At 33.5% G+C, this 12702-nt stretch overlaps 1 protein-coding gene across 3 annotated transcripts in view; it reads left to right on the top strand.

Annotated features, from left to right (window-relative positions):
- LOC105325378 (multiple epidermal growth factor-like domains protein 10) overlaps positions 1–12702 on the top strand; it is a 207975-nt gene that overhangs the window by 62637 nt on the left and 132636 nt on the right. The gene's annotated exons all lie outside the window — the stretch shown is intronic.

Raw genomic sequence — 12702 nt, forward strand, 5'->3', positions numbered from 1 at the left:
CATGTATATTGTGAAAATTGTAATATTTTCTAGCATTTAGTTACTCAAATGGTTGCAACATTGTTTGATGAAGTATTTTATATTACATATATTACATCATATTAATTATGCCCTCTTTGAAGAAGGGAGGGCATATTGCTTTGCTGCTGTCTGTCGGTCCGTCGGTCTGTCGGTCGGTCCACCTACAGTTTCCGTTCATTTTCTTTGCAAAGGATGAACAAGTTGAAATGAAATTTGGTATACAGGTTTATCATGATAATATCTAGGTCAAGTTTGATATTGGGTACGATCGAGCCATTTTCGACAGCGAATGAGTTATGGCCCTAGGACGTAGAAAAATGCCAGTTATTTGCAGTTTCCGTTCATTTTCTTCACAGAGGATGAACATATTGAAATGAAATTTGGTATACAGGTTTATCATGATAATATCTAGGTCAAGTTTGATATTAGGTACGATCGAGTCATTTTCGACAGAGTTATGGCCTTTGGACATAGAAAAATTCCAGTTATTTGTAGTTTCCGCTCATTTTCTTTGCAGAGGATGAACAAGTTGAAATGAAATATGGTATACAGATTAATCAGGATAATATCTAGGTCAAGTTTGATATTGGGTCGGTCGAGCAATTTTCGACAGAGTTATGGCCCTTGGACGCAAAAAAAATTTCCAGTTATTTGAAGTATGCACTCATTTTCTTCGCAGAGGATGAACATATTGAAATGAAATTTGGTATACAGGTTTATCAGGATAATATCTAGGTCAAGTTTGATATTAGGTACGATCGAGCAATTTTCGACAAAGTTATAGCTCTTAGACGTAGAAAAATTCCAGCTATATTATTTGCAGTTTCTGATCATTTTCTTTGCAGAGGATGAACATATTAAAATGAAATTTAGTATACAGGTTTATCATGATAATATCTAGGTCAAGTTTGATATTGGGTCGGTCGAGCAATTTTTAACAGAGCCCTTGGACTTAGAAAAATTCCAAATATTTGCATTTTACATTAATTTTCTTTGTTGATGTTTCCAAGGGAGGGGGGCATAAGTGTTTTACAAACATCTCTTGTTGGATGGTGTTTTTGGTCAGTACAAAATTTATGAAGCATTGTTGTTTTCACAATTGACATCAACTCTAAATAAAAAAAACCCAAACACCTTAAGCAGACACATATTATGAAATAATAGAAAGCTTACTTTAGTTAGTACATGACCCAGGGCTCTAGTTAAATACTGTGCACGTGACACTAACACAAGAGGATACGAAACAGTTCAATTCTCCCAAAACTACATTGTTTTGCGGAGTTTGCAAATCAGACTTTAATCGAATAGGATTAAGCAATCTGAGTGAACAGGTTTAAGAAAAGTTCACCAATAATAGTTACAGGATATCTTGCGGACGTTAGTAAATACAAACTTAATACACGGAACTTTCCGAACGAGCGGTATTGCAAACTATTGTATTTGTCACAAATCACCGAAATTTTTTTGTTGTAGATCTCACATGGTTTTTAAAGAACTTTGTGCCCGGAATAACAGTTTTCTTCCACTGATAAAGGTACTTAAACATTTTTTTTTTGGATATTAAGTAATTTATTGTACTTGCTAACCTTTTTGCGGGTCCCTTATATATTTACAAGCCCTATTCCATTTTTGTATTATTCTTTATCAAGGGGGGTTACTATATAAATTTGAAACATTAATGTACGATATAATATTAGTGTTCAATTAATCTTCATATTTCATACAAAATGTGAATGTTTGACTCACTGAAATAACAGAATAATTCTCCAGCTAAAAGTAAATGATATGCATATAAACCTCTGAATCATTATGCAGTGATTCATACATCTGTCATATGGAATTATGCCGAATGTTTACTCTTTTTGATAACCCATCAAACAGACTGACCTGCGTCGACATTAATGACCATGAAACATAGTTAATAAACAGCATGTGATGAAGTCTAAGTTGTACACAAAACTGTAACCAAAGTAGCTACACGCTCTAATGCCAAATGATCAGAAAAATATCCAAAAATAGTTTTTGAACATATTTTTAAAAAATAACTGATTTCAATAAAGATCTCATCAATTTTATCAATATTACTTAGAATTACCCAAAATAGCTATAGTATCAACACGCAATCATGGGTCAGTCTATGACATACATTGAGAAACCAGAGTTGATTGTATACCACTAGAACTGTAATGTATCGTTTCGATGAAACAAAGCAGAATTAGTTTGTATTAAAATCATTTTGCGCGGGTTTTTGAATACAGTCTTGTTTTTTATTAACCGCTTGCTGAATTTAGCTGAATGTCTATGCTTCTTCGGCATCAATGTCTCTGAAACATCCATGCTGGCAAATGCATTAAAATATACCGAAAATAATTTTAGAAGTACTCACATTCTAATTATTCTAACCAAATTTCCTATACTATTATAAAAAGTTATTTCGTGTGAATTTATAATTTGCCTTCCATCCTCTTTCTGTTTATCTTTCTATCGGTCCATCTACCTGTTTCTTTTTCTCTTTCTCTATCTTCGAAAAAAGAACATTTGATTCAATACTTGACCCTGTACGATTTAAAGTTTCACGTACGGGCTCTTGATTTCATGGTTTAAATCAGAACAAATGTATTTTCTCGAAAGGGCAAAACCTTTGATAAAAATAAGGTCATTATGTTACACTTAAAAAAGGGTGCATGCCTAAATAAAATCTTCTCCAAAAGGACCACTGCATAGATATGCCAATGTTTACACCAAACAATTTAATTTTTTGATAATTTTAAACTAGCTAAAGACGTAGATCATCACTGAATATTGAGTCTTGTTTAATAATTGTCCCATAGAACTTTTGTCAATTGATTTGAAAAATGCATGCTCACGAGTTAGCGAAAACAATACCTGACTTGCATTAGGATATTTTGTTAAAACGTAATTGCATATAAACATCGTAATTACTTTCTTATAGTTTTTCCTCTCCTTTATGAAAGTCATAAAACCAAACTTTATTCTATTTTAACATAATCTTGATTATTTGCAAGTTTAATTGTATCGACTTGGATATAACGTAGCAATATTCACAAACTAAATGATTTAAATGAGCTGATGAAATCTAAAGGTGTGTTTAAAATTGTAGTAAGTAAATTCTTTTTGAGTTTCTTTATTACAATCAGAACAGCCGTCATAAAAAGAATAATTGATAAAGGAGACGAACTTTGATTGAAATTTTCCGAGGCGTTCAGGAACGTGGGTGCAGGTGAGATATGCTTGCTAGTTCCCAGATCAGTATTTAAAGAATCATGTGATCAATCGAAACCTGAATAATAATTTGAATGAATTGCAAATTAATGATAAAACTTATATAAGGGTGGGACAGGGTCGGGCACCTGTCCCCACGTTCCTGAATGCCTCGGAGAATTTCAATCAAAGTTCGCCTTACAAGTAAGTTTCCTTTAATTTATCAAATCTCCTTCGGCATCCAGTCACGTGGTGTCATGTGAGACTTTAAAGTCGATTGATACATGATTAAAGCATAATGTAAAAACGTACTTCCAAGACAATTACAATATTTATTTGTACAATGTGACTATTTCTTCATTTTTGACAAAATTCCTGAAGAAAAACAAACAATTTCAAATAGGAACTCTTTTTTAAATTAAAATTTAAGAAAACATGAAACGAAAATTTTCAATTGATAATTTTCTTCTAGCTATGTAGGAGTCCAATATCAATATCATTGAATAATCGGGCGATATCATTTGTAATTGTATGCCTTATACGAGGAATAGACCCCGCGTTACCTTTTACGAAATATGTATTATCAATATTATTAATCATTTAATAATGTCACGGAAAAATCATTCAAAAGAATGACAATATTAATAAAATATGTTTCTTATAACAAAAGTTCTTTGAGTAATTGTCATTTTGCTACATATGGTGTGCATTTATACGTAAAATGTGTTACACATTTGACTAAATTCATAAAACAAACAATGTTCCGAATTCGGCATTTTTGTTCGATGAAATACGGGTTTAAGCTCAAACAACAGTACATGTATATTTAGTCATCCAGGGTTGATAAGGAAATAAAACCACAGAAATAAATGCTCATATATCGATAAAACAATGCAATGTTTCTCATACAGCAGCGTTGACCCCCTGACGTCACAGTTCATCTCGCGCCAAATCTGCTTGATTCAAAATTCGTTCAGGTGTGAAATCGGGTTTTCCCCAAATATCTCGAAAACTACTTATGCAATCGCTGTAAAATGTTCAGGATGATGTTTTTACACATATATCTCCATTACATAAAAAATTGACCGGCACTGCAGGTACCCTTTAAGGTGGAATGTAAACTTAAAGCATGATGACATAGGGGAAGGTATAATTTTACCAGTTGTCAATTTTTATGAAAATAATATTCCTATTTGCGCATTGAAAACTAGGAATGTCAACGAGGACTTGAGTACGCGATTGTCTCTTGGTCACACCGATTTAATAACGTGAATAAAATTCAATACATTTCAGTTTTTTGTAACGTGGCAGTCTTTGGGTTACGAATTAAAATAACAGTTTTCATTTCTCAGCATGTTTGATCCGTAAGTTGAAATCTTTTCAATTGTGTCCCTGGTTTACATGCATTTTTTAAACAGCTAATAATTAATTAATTTCATTTGCTTTTGAAGACATGGGCCTGAAGAGAAAGTTATTTATTTGATTAGATGTTTGTATAATCAAAAATTGAATCATATCAATAACTAGACACGATCTCGTTGCGAGCAACGAGGAGGTCTTCCGTCCGCTGAAGACGGAAGACCCTAATAATAAAAGACTGTTTTTGTCTAAATCTTAATTAAAGAGTGTTTTTCAACTTGTACTACAGTCTAACACCCTTTTATGTTGAATATTTTAGTTAGAAAATTAGATAAAAAAGGAGAGAAAGAAATAGAGAGAAATAAAAAATCTTGGCTCCGGCGAGATTAGAACACACAGCCTTTGCAGGTGTCTCAAAACATGGCTGACGCGAAATAATTCTCGAATTTGTCTTTGAATTTTGGGAGTTTCCGCCCGGGAGAGGAGCTGAGTTTTTGTATGAGATGAAAAACAACGTGTAAGATGTCTGACAATTCAGGTTTGGTAACAGTGCGAGGTCATTTGAAATATTGATGCGTGTTTGTGTCTGGAGGGGGGGGGGGATGAAAAGACCCGAGCTTGAATTTCGTCTTAAATAAATCGAAAATAGAATTTTGAGGTGTGGATCTCGGATTCGGTTAACAACAATTAGGGGAAGTCCTAAAACAATGACTGATGCATTTTACCCATGTATTTCAGTGTTGAGAATGTTATTTCGTGTCGTTTACTACTATGTTTGACTGTTTTATTTCAGCAGGATTGATAAAATCTTTATAAATGTAGAAATAACGAAATCCGTAACACGTAAATTTATTCGGTAAAAATTTGATGACAGTAATTTCCACAGTTCTAACATTCATAAGTAGTTCACACGCTATCGTACATACAGACTAAACGGAAAACAAGACATATACATGCAACAGAAATATTACGCGGCTGCTTACATCCCTTGTACTGTGTAAATTTTAAGTCCCCGTACAGGCTATACTCGCCGTTTGATCTCAGGAATTTCTTCTTAATTGTTCAATCCGCTGCATATTTCACAGACAATAAGAATGGGGTCCGAGGTACATTTACACAAAATTTCATTAGGATCGAGTGAAGGGCTCGGGAGTTAGAATTTTTTTCTACAGTACATGTCAAGCACGCCAATCGAAACTCGAATGCCCAAAAATTCATATCTCTCTTAAAAATCAACGAATAGGTCTGGTCATTAGTACAGTAATCTAGACTTGAACTAGGTTGAAAATAAAGGTTCAAGATGACAGATCCAGTAAAATCAGGCCAGGAAAACTAAATGATTTTGTGAATAGGAAGGGGCGGGGGGGGGGGGGGGGGGGTCGGTGCGTGTACTGTGTTAATTTAATTTCCAGGTATAGGCAATAAGCGCCGTTTAATTTCAGGAATTATGTTTTAATTGTTCAATCCGCTGCATATTTCACAGACAATAAGAATGGGGTCCGAGGTTCATTTTCACAAATTTTCATTAAGATTGAGTGAAGGGCTTGGGAGTTAGAATTTTTTTATAGTACATGTCAAACACGACAATTGAAACTCAAATGCCAAAAACTTCATAACTCTGTTATTAATGAACGAATTGGTCTGGTAATTAGTACAGTAATCTAGAATGGTAATAAGTTAAAATTAAAGGCCCAAGATCAAAGATCAAGTAAAATCGGGCCAGAAAAACTAAATGATTTATGAATTGGGAGGGGGGGGGGGTTCGATCGTTGACTGCTATATTAAACGTAGAATATAAAATTCTAAATATCACATATTACACAATTTCTAAATAAGATACATATGTTAGAACAATATATAAGCGTTGTTTGAAAGATGTAACTATTGATTTTTTTACATCTATTTATTCTTAGGCTCAAACACTCATAAACGGATGGTCAGTTTTAAACCTTGTCGCAGTCACCCGTTCGTTTGTATAGTTACGTGTATAAACTTCGGAGGCTTTTCTTAATCCCGACAGGCAACAGATTTGTATCAGTATATAGACATGCACAAAAAAGGAAAAAGTACATCATCTTTAATAAAAATGACTTTTTAGCGTTGACTTCCAATCAGTAAGAAGACAATCATTTAACAATGAATTTCAAATTATTTGAATCCATAGACATTATCCCGTAACTTGATATAAAATATGTATAATTTTTATACGCCAATGTACATTTAGCTTCTATCCAATTTACTCCACGTTACCTGTACTAGTTCTTATTCAAATGCTAAAACATTTGTACTTGAGAGAGAGAGAGAGAGAGAGAGAGAGAGAGAGAGAGAGAGAGAGAGAGAGAGAGAGAGAGAGAGAGAGAGAAAGAGAGAGAGAGATTACATAGCGTTTTATAATGTTCAGGAATCAATATATAAGCAACCTATGTCAATAAACGCATGTATACATGCATGTGTGTATCTATATATGGGATTAAATACTAAGCACTCCTTTTTAAGCCGAGTAGAATAACGTGGGTGCATTGCTAAATGTTGTGTGCATACAGTCATTGAGATGGCGGCATTTCTTTGATGCCGGCAAAGCGACCCAGCGAACTCTAATGCGGTCGAACTGCAGGGGCACTTCGGCGGCATGTCTTTGATGTCGGCGATGCGACGAGCGTCGTAATTTAGAGAGCTGCTGACAGAAAAGAGCTCTATATTTGTACTAAAAAAAGCCGCTATCTTTTTTTATTTATGACAAAAATAAAACAGAAAACATTCAAATTCATCATTTTAAAGATAAACCCATTAATCAAAACACAAATGAGAGAGAAAAAAGATTCGGCACTCAGGGACTGAACCCGGGTCGCCTGGGCACAAGTCCACCACTCTAACGACTGAGCTACGCGGACCCTCGCTTCAGAACAGTGGAGTCCAAAATCTCAAGAACTCGTGAATTGATTTTAAAACGAATTTCATATTCTGAAGTTTTGAGAGCGTCTCTATCGAATGAAAAAATAAAAAAAATTCAAATCCAAAAAATTAAAAAATTAAGGTTTTTCATTTCCTTCCGGTGACGACCGGAAGTGACGGCGGACGTTCGGATATGCGAAAGGCACTGCGGCCGTTCACTCTCTACCTTCTCTGAAAATTTGAAAGTCCTATCTTGAATACTTTTTGAGAAAAATTGTGAACAAGCAAAAACATAAAATCTTTAATATCTCGGTACCGGAAGTGACGACCAAAAAAATCTCGTGTAATTTTCTTACAAATTTTGTCATGAATAAGATCTGAAAGTTTCACAAAAATCGGCTGAAGCGTTTTTGAGAAAACGTGACAGAAAAAAAAATTAATAGTAATAATAATAGAGGAAAAGAAACAAAGCAAAAACAATAAGGTCTTCCGTTTCCAACGGAAGACCTTAATTATTTCAAAACGCTTAATTTTATAATCATTTATAGCCTTTTATAATCATTTGTAACTGATTGTTGATTACGCACGGACAATTATTTACTGTAGAACAGGTCACAATTGATTTTGATATGGAACTCAATTATGGGCAAGCGTCACAAGAAAAAAGGAAGAGCCAGGACATTTGCTAAAGGATATTTAGATACCATAGTTTCGAATTAATTTTAAATCAAATAAACTTATTACATTTTATTATAAGTTTATAAGTTGTATTTTTGTCTAAATTATGATGTATGATATAAATATAATTTGATTTAAGAAGGACACAGTTTTAAATTAATGAACGAGTACTCGACTATCGTTCGACTAAAGCCCCCAAATAATCAAATTAGCTAACCGAGTAAAATTAACACTACTATTGATAACAAATCACGACCCGTCAACGTTATATCTAACTCATCTCTTAAGGTGAAAATTAGAACCTTCAGCCAACTGAGGTTCTAGGCGTATTACCAAATATCATGGGACGGGGTTGGGTTCATTTCTAGTTTCAAGACTTTGCAGTTAGAATTGCTTAAATAAGGATTACTAAATTAGACAAAAATCAAAGTACCCAAAATACCTGATAACCTGTCTCATTTTTCTACATTTTTTTTTATATTGAACCATGAATTTTTATGATAAAGAGAGGAGTATTAAACCGTACGATATCATATAGTAATATACTTTTAATAAATTAACTTTTAAATTGTCACTAAGATGACGGCACTGTTAGAAACATAGCACAATTAACTTAATAATGTTTGTAATTCATTTACGTTTGACGACATGAAAAGTGTATCAAGATAAAACAACTCGAGTTTTTAAGTGATAGGTTTTATATGCATATAAAAGCCCCAATTGAGTCCATATAAACTTTATAAAACATATCAGTCTAAGTTCAAAAACAGGTGTTCAAAAGACGTTGATAAATGGATTTCCGTAAATCATGTGATTTGTTTGAAAACTCTGTCATCATACGGCATTATTATTTAGATTAATCAGACAAAATAATTCAGCTTATAGGCATATTAATACATATTTCCATAATCGGGGTGGGGGGTGGGGGTGGGGTCAGATATTAAACACTCAAATTAAGACTAACTGATATTTAAGCTCCTCGTAACAATTTGTACTCTCAATTCTAATTTTAGAATGTGTAAACAACGTATACCCCCGCTCAGCAACTCTACTTTGCAAAGACCAGTATTTAGGATGTCACAGAGGAGAAAATTACATTTTGATATTTAAATATTCGAGGATTTTTAGGAAAGTTCGCGGACAAAGTGATGTTCAGTACATTTACTTTATCATGCATCGAATATATAGCCTGGCCATGCCTTCCACAATGAGCTCGGCTAAAAACCAACCCAGATTATAACGTAGACAACTGTACAGACATTGAAACACAACTCTTAAGCAAGTTTATTAAAACTTTCCCATACTATTTAGTAGGCTTTAAATTAGAAACGGCATGCTTCCTGCAGGGAACTATTCTTTTAAAATAACAAATCATTTCGCATTGTTCGATATTGTGGTTTTCAAGAAAACTTAAAAAAGATGAAACCTCACTTCCGTAAGCTGAAGATGAATCAGTTTAAAAACTAGCAACTTGTTGGTCAAATTTACCCAATAAATGTATGTAGCTTACATGGGCATGACTTGCAGATATTCAGATTTTACTACTAGATGTAGTTTGATAGCATATGTAGCACATTTCAACAAATATTCTCGGCAGCACCTCTTGGCTGGCAGACGAAGTTAGCAACCTTGTTGTATTATATGTAGAGGGGATATGCATTTTTTCAAAATGTTTGTTTAAGTGATTGTATTCAATGAATGTGTGAATTAGATTATTAATATGCCATAGAAGGATAATGTAATGATAAAAATCAGTAAAGCCCCGGGGTCAAGATAGTTGGGGTTGCAGGGATGGAGAGGGGAGGTTATCGATCTTTTTTTCTCAATCACCTGTGCATTCAATAACAAGTATCTGACTAAACAGAAACACAAACAATCCCCCATTTCTACCCGCTATATTTATATTGTCCACATAGGGATATTTCTTCGTCCAAAGCAGAGATTAGGTAAGGACTTTGCACAATTAAACGGATTAACGGGCGGCGTAAATAATTATTTAGGCATTTTATTTATTTTTAAGACAAACAAAATATAAGAAAACTGTCTTGAAATATAAGCGATATTTGGGCTTGGGTCGAACAAGTTTTCTTAGCCTCACACAAATATCGCCTATGACCAAGACAGTTACTATGTATTTATATAGTCCAAGTACAAACCATGTAACACATGTGATCTTGTACTGTTAATGCTTTGTGTAAATAACATAATCAATAATAACCATACAATTATGCACGAGTTATATGCGACTGATACTTTTTTTTATTATTTGTGAACTTAACCAGTTTAAGTAAAGACAAACACATATCTACCTTTCAAGTAACAAAACACACCTATCATTGCAGATGATGCAGAGAGAAATATTAATACAATATTTAAGCTATATATACAGTATATAGATTTACAGATGTTGACTGTAATTTACTTAATATGAAAACAATAACTTATTACTTTTATAACGAATAAATGGTTATGGAGGTTAAAAGGCTATGAAGAAGAATGGCATGCCATTGATATTGTATTCTTATTATTTTTTTTTATAGGAAATGACATCCTACATAAATTGATATCACTGAAGCCCCAGGAACTGCGAGTTGACATGGGGAGATTTAATGGAGAGAAGGTCTATGCTGTATACTTTAGTTTTTCTTTCGGGGACGAGGCCAGTAAATATAAGCTACAGGTGACTGGATACAGTGGGAATGCAGGTAATGATACTTTAAGGTGGTTTTGGACACCTTCATGTGGTTGTACTTCTGAACAAAATAAAGAATACAATCATGTATAGTTTCATAATTTGCTTTGCTTTCCCAAAAATGTTACCTAACTGCGTAGCGTAGGGGTAAGAGCGTTATCTACGAATCTAGAATTCATGAATTTAAATCCCGTCGGCGCTTTTATTTTCTTTACCTTTCAAAAATAATAAAACATATTTTTTGGTCAACTACTGTATATTCTTAACCAGTGAAAGTATTTTTCATTATTATGTATTTTAATCCACATAAAAATCAACAGGTGTCCCATATCACCTTAAAGAATATCTTGCAGAGACGATAGTGACGTTCATGTAAAATTCGGGATTTAAAAAAAATAAGTTGTATTTTGTAGCATTTAATTTGCATCTTTATGAAAGTAGAAATTAAAAAAAGTTGTCACAATCTATCAAAAGAGATTTTGTTGTTGTAAAAAATATAAAGCAAAGTCAACTCTTGTACAACACAAGAATGTAAACTTGCTTTAATCAGTAGTTAGTAGTAGTTTTTCCAACAAAATACGACTGACAGAAACTTATACACCATAATTTTTAACGAATGGAACTACTTCTAATTAGAATGTTACAAAAGTACCTTATTTCAAAATTGAAGCTCAAAGTCTTTTACAAGTCTTCTTTAAAGAAATTAAATCTTAATTTAATCACATTAAGTTTTCAAACCATTGAAGTGTTAAGAGAATTTACTTTTAAGTGCAATATGTACAGGTATTTTGATTATATCATTTATAATTAGTGTTGTATACTTAATTCTCTGACCTAATTTATGGGCGGCGCCATATTACGATCACGTGATTTACCGCCATTACGGTGCTGACAACGGTAAACAAGTGTCATATTTACTACGTCGACTTTGTCTCGTTTTTTGTGTGGAACATCACTGTGATGGATAAAAAGAATTGTAAATATAAATTTAAACCTCATTTAATTCACGTTCTGTTTGTTTTTGGTCTTTCTGTGTTTGTAATTTTGTTTATTACACAGTAAAACTTGGATCCGTACCCGCCCACCTAGCACATTTGACGTAAATTTGTTTTATTTACATCCCTCAATTCTCTGACTTGAATGAAAGTAACCCATTGAGTCGAGAATTTGAGTATATAATTGGATGGTTTATACAAACAATCAAACCCGTAATGTGAAGTGTGATAACCTGAAGAGAATGCTGGTGGATCTCCAATTTCTTATGCAGTTCAAAATTTATGCATGCATGAAAAATTTAGTTATCAATGTTTTTGTATTTCTTCAACCAGCAACTCCTCATAATAAGTTGCTTTTAATTGTTAGTTTTCCTTTCGCCAAAAAGTTATGAATAATGAAGAAAATTGAAATAAATAACAATATTTAAAAACTGCAGATCCACCAAATGAATCTGACCCAGGTTGGAAAACAAATGATCTAAAAAGCTGGCCTAATATTTTATATGAAGATTTAGTAGACTACTTGATATTTTCAAAAGCTTTTGATGATAAAGAAATGAAGTCATTTAGATCTCTTTGGGGACAAAATTATGTCAACTCCAGGTGGCTAGGAGATATTCAAAGTATAAATGTTGGACAAAATGTTTTCCTGAAAGCAAAAGTATCTCCATCCCAGCCTGGAGTCGGTCGGACGTGCAGATTATCATGCATGGATTTTAACTGCATCCGATGGAGAAAATAGCTACAAGATTGAGAATGCTAGTTGCACATGCCCAGCAGGTTTAGGAAGAGGATGCAGCCATATTTCAGCCATTGGATATGCTGTTGTCATGGCATGGAATC

The sequence above is a fragment of the Magallana gigas genome, chromosome 3 (assembly GCF_963853765.1).
Source record: "Magallana gigas chromosome 3, xbMagGiga1.1, whole genome shotgun sequence".
In the NCBI taxonomy this organism is placed as follows: domain Eukaryota; kingdom Metazoa; phylum Mollusca; class Bivalvia; order Ostreida; family Ostreidae; genus Magallana; species Magallana gigas.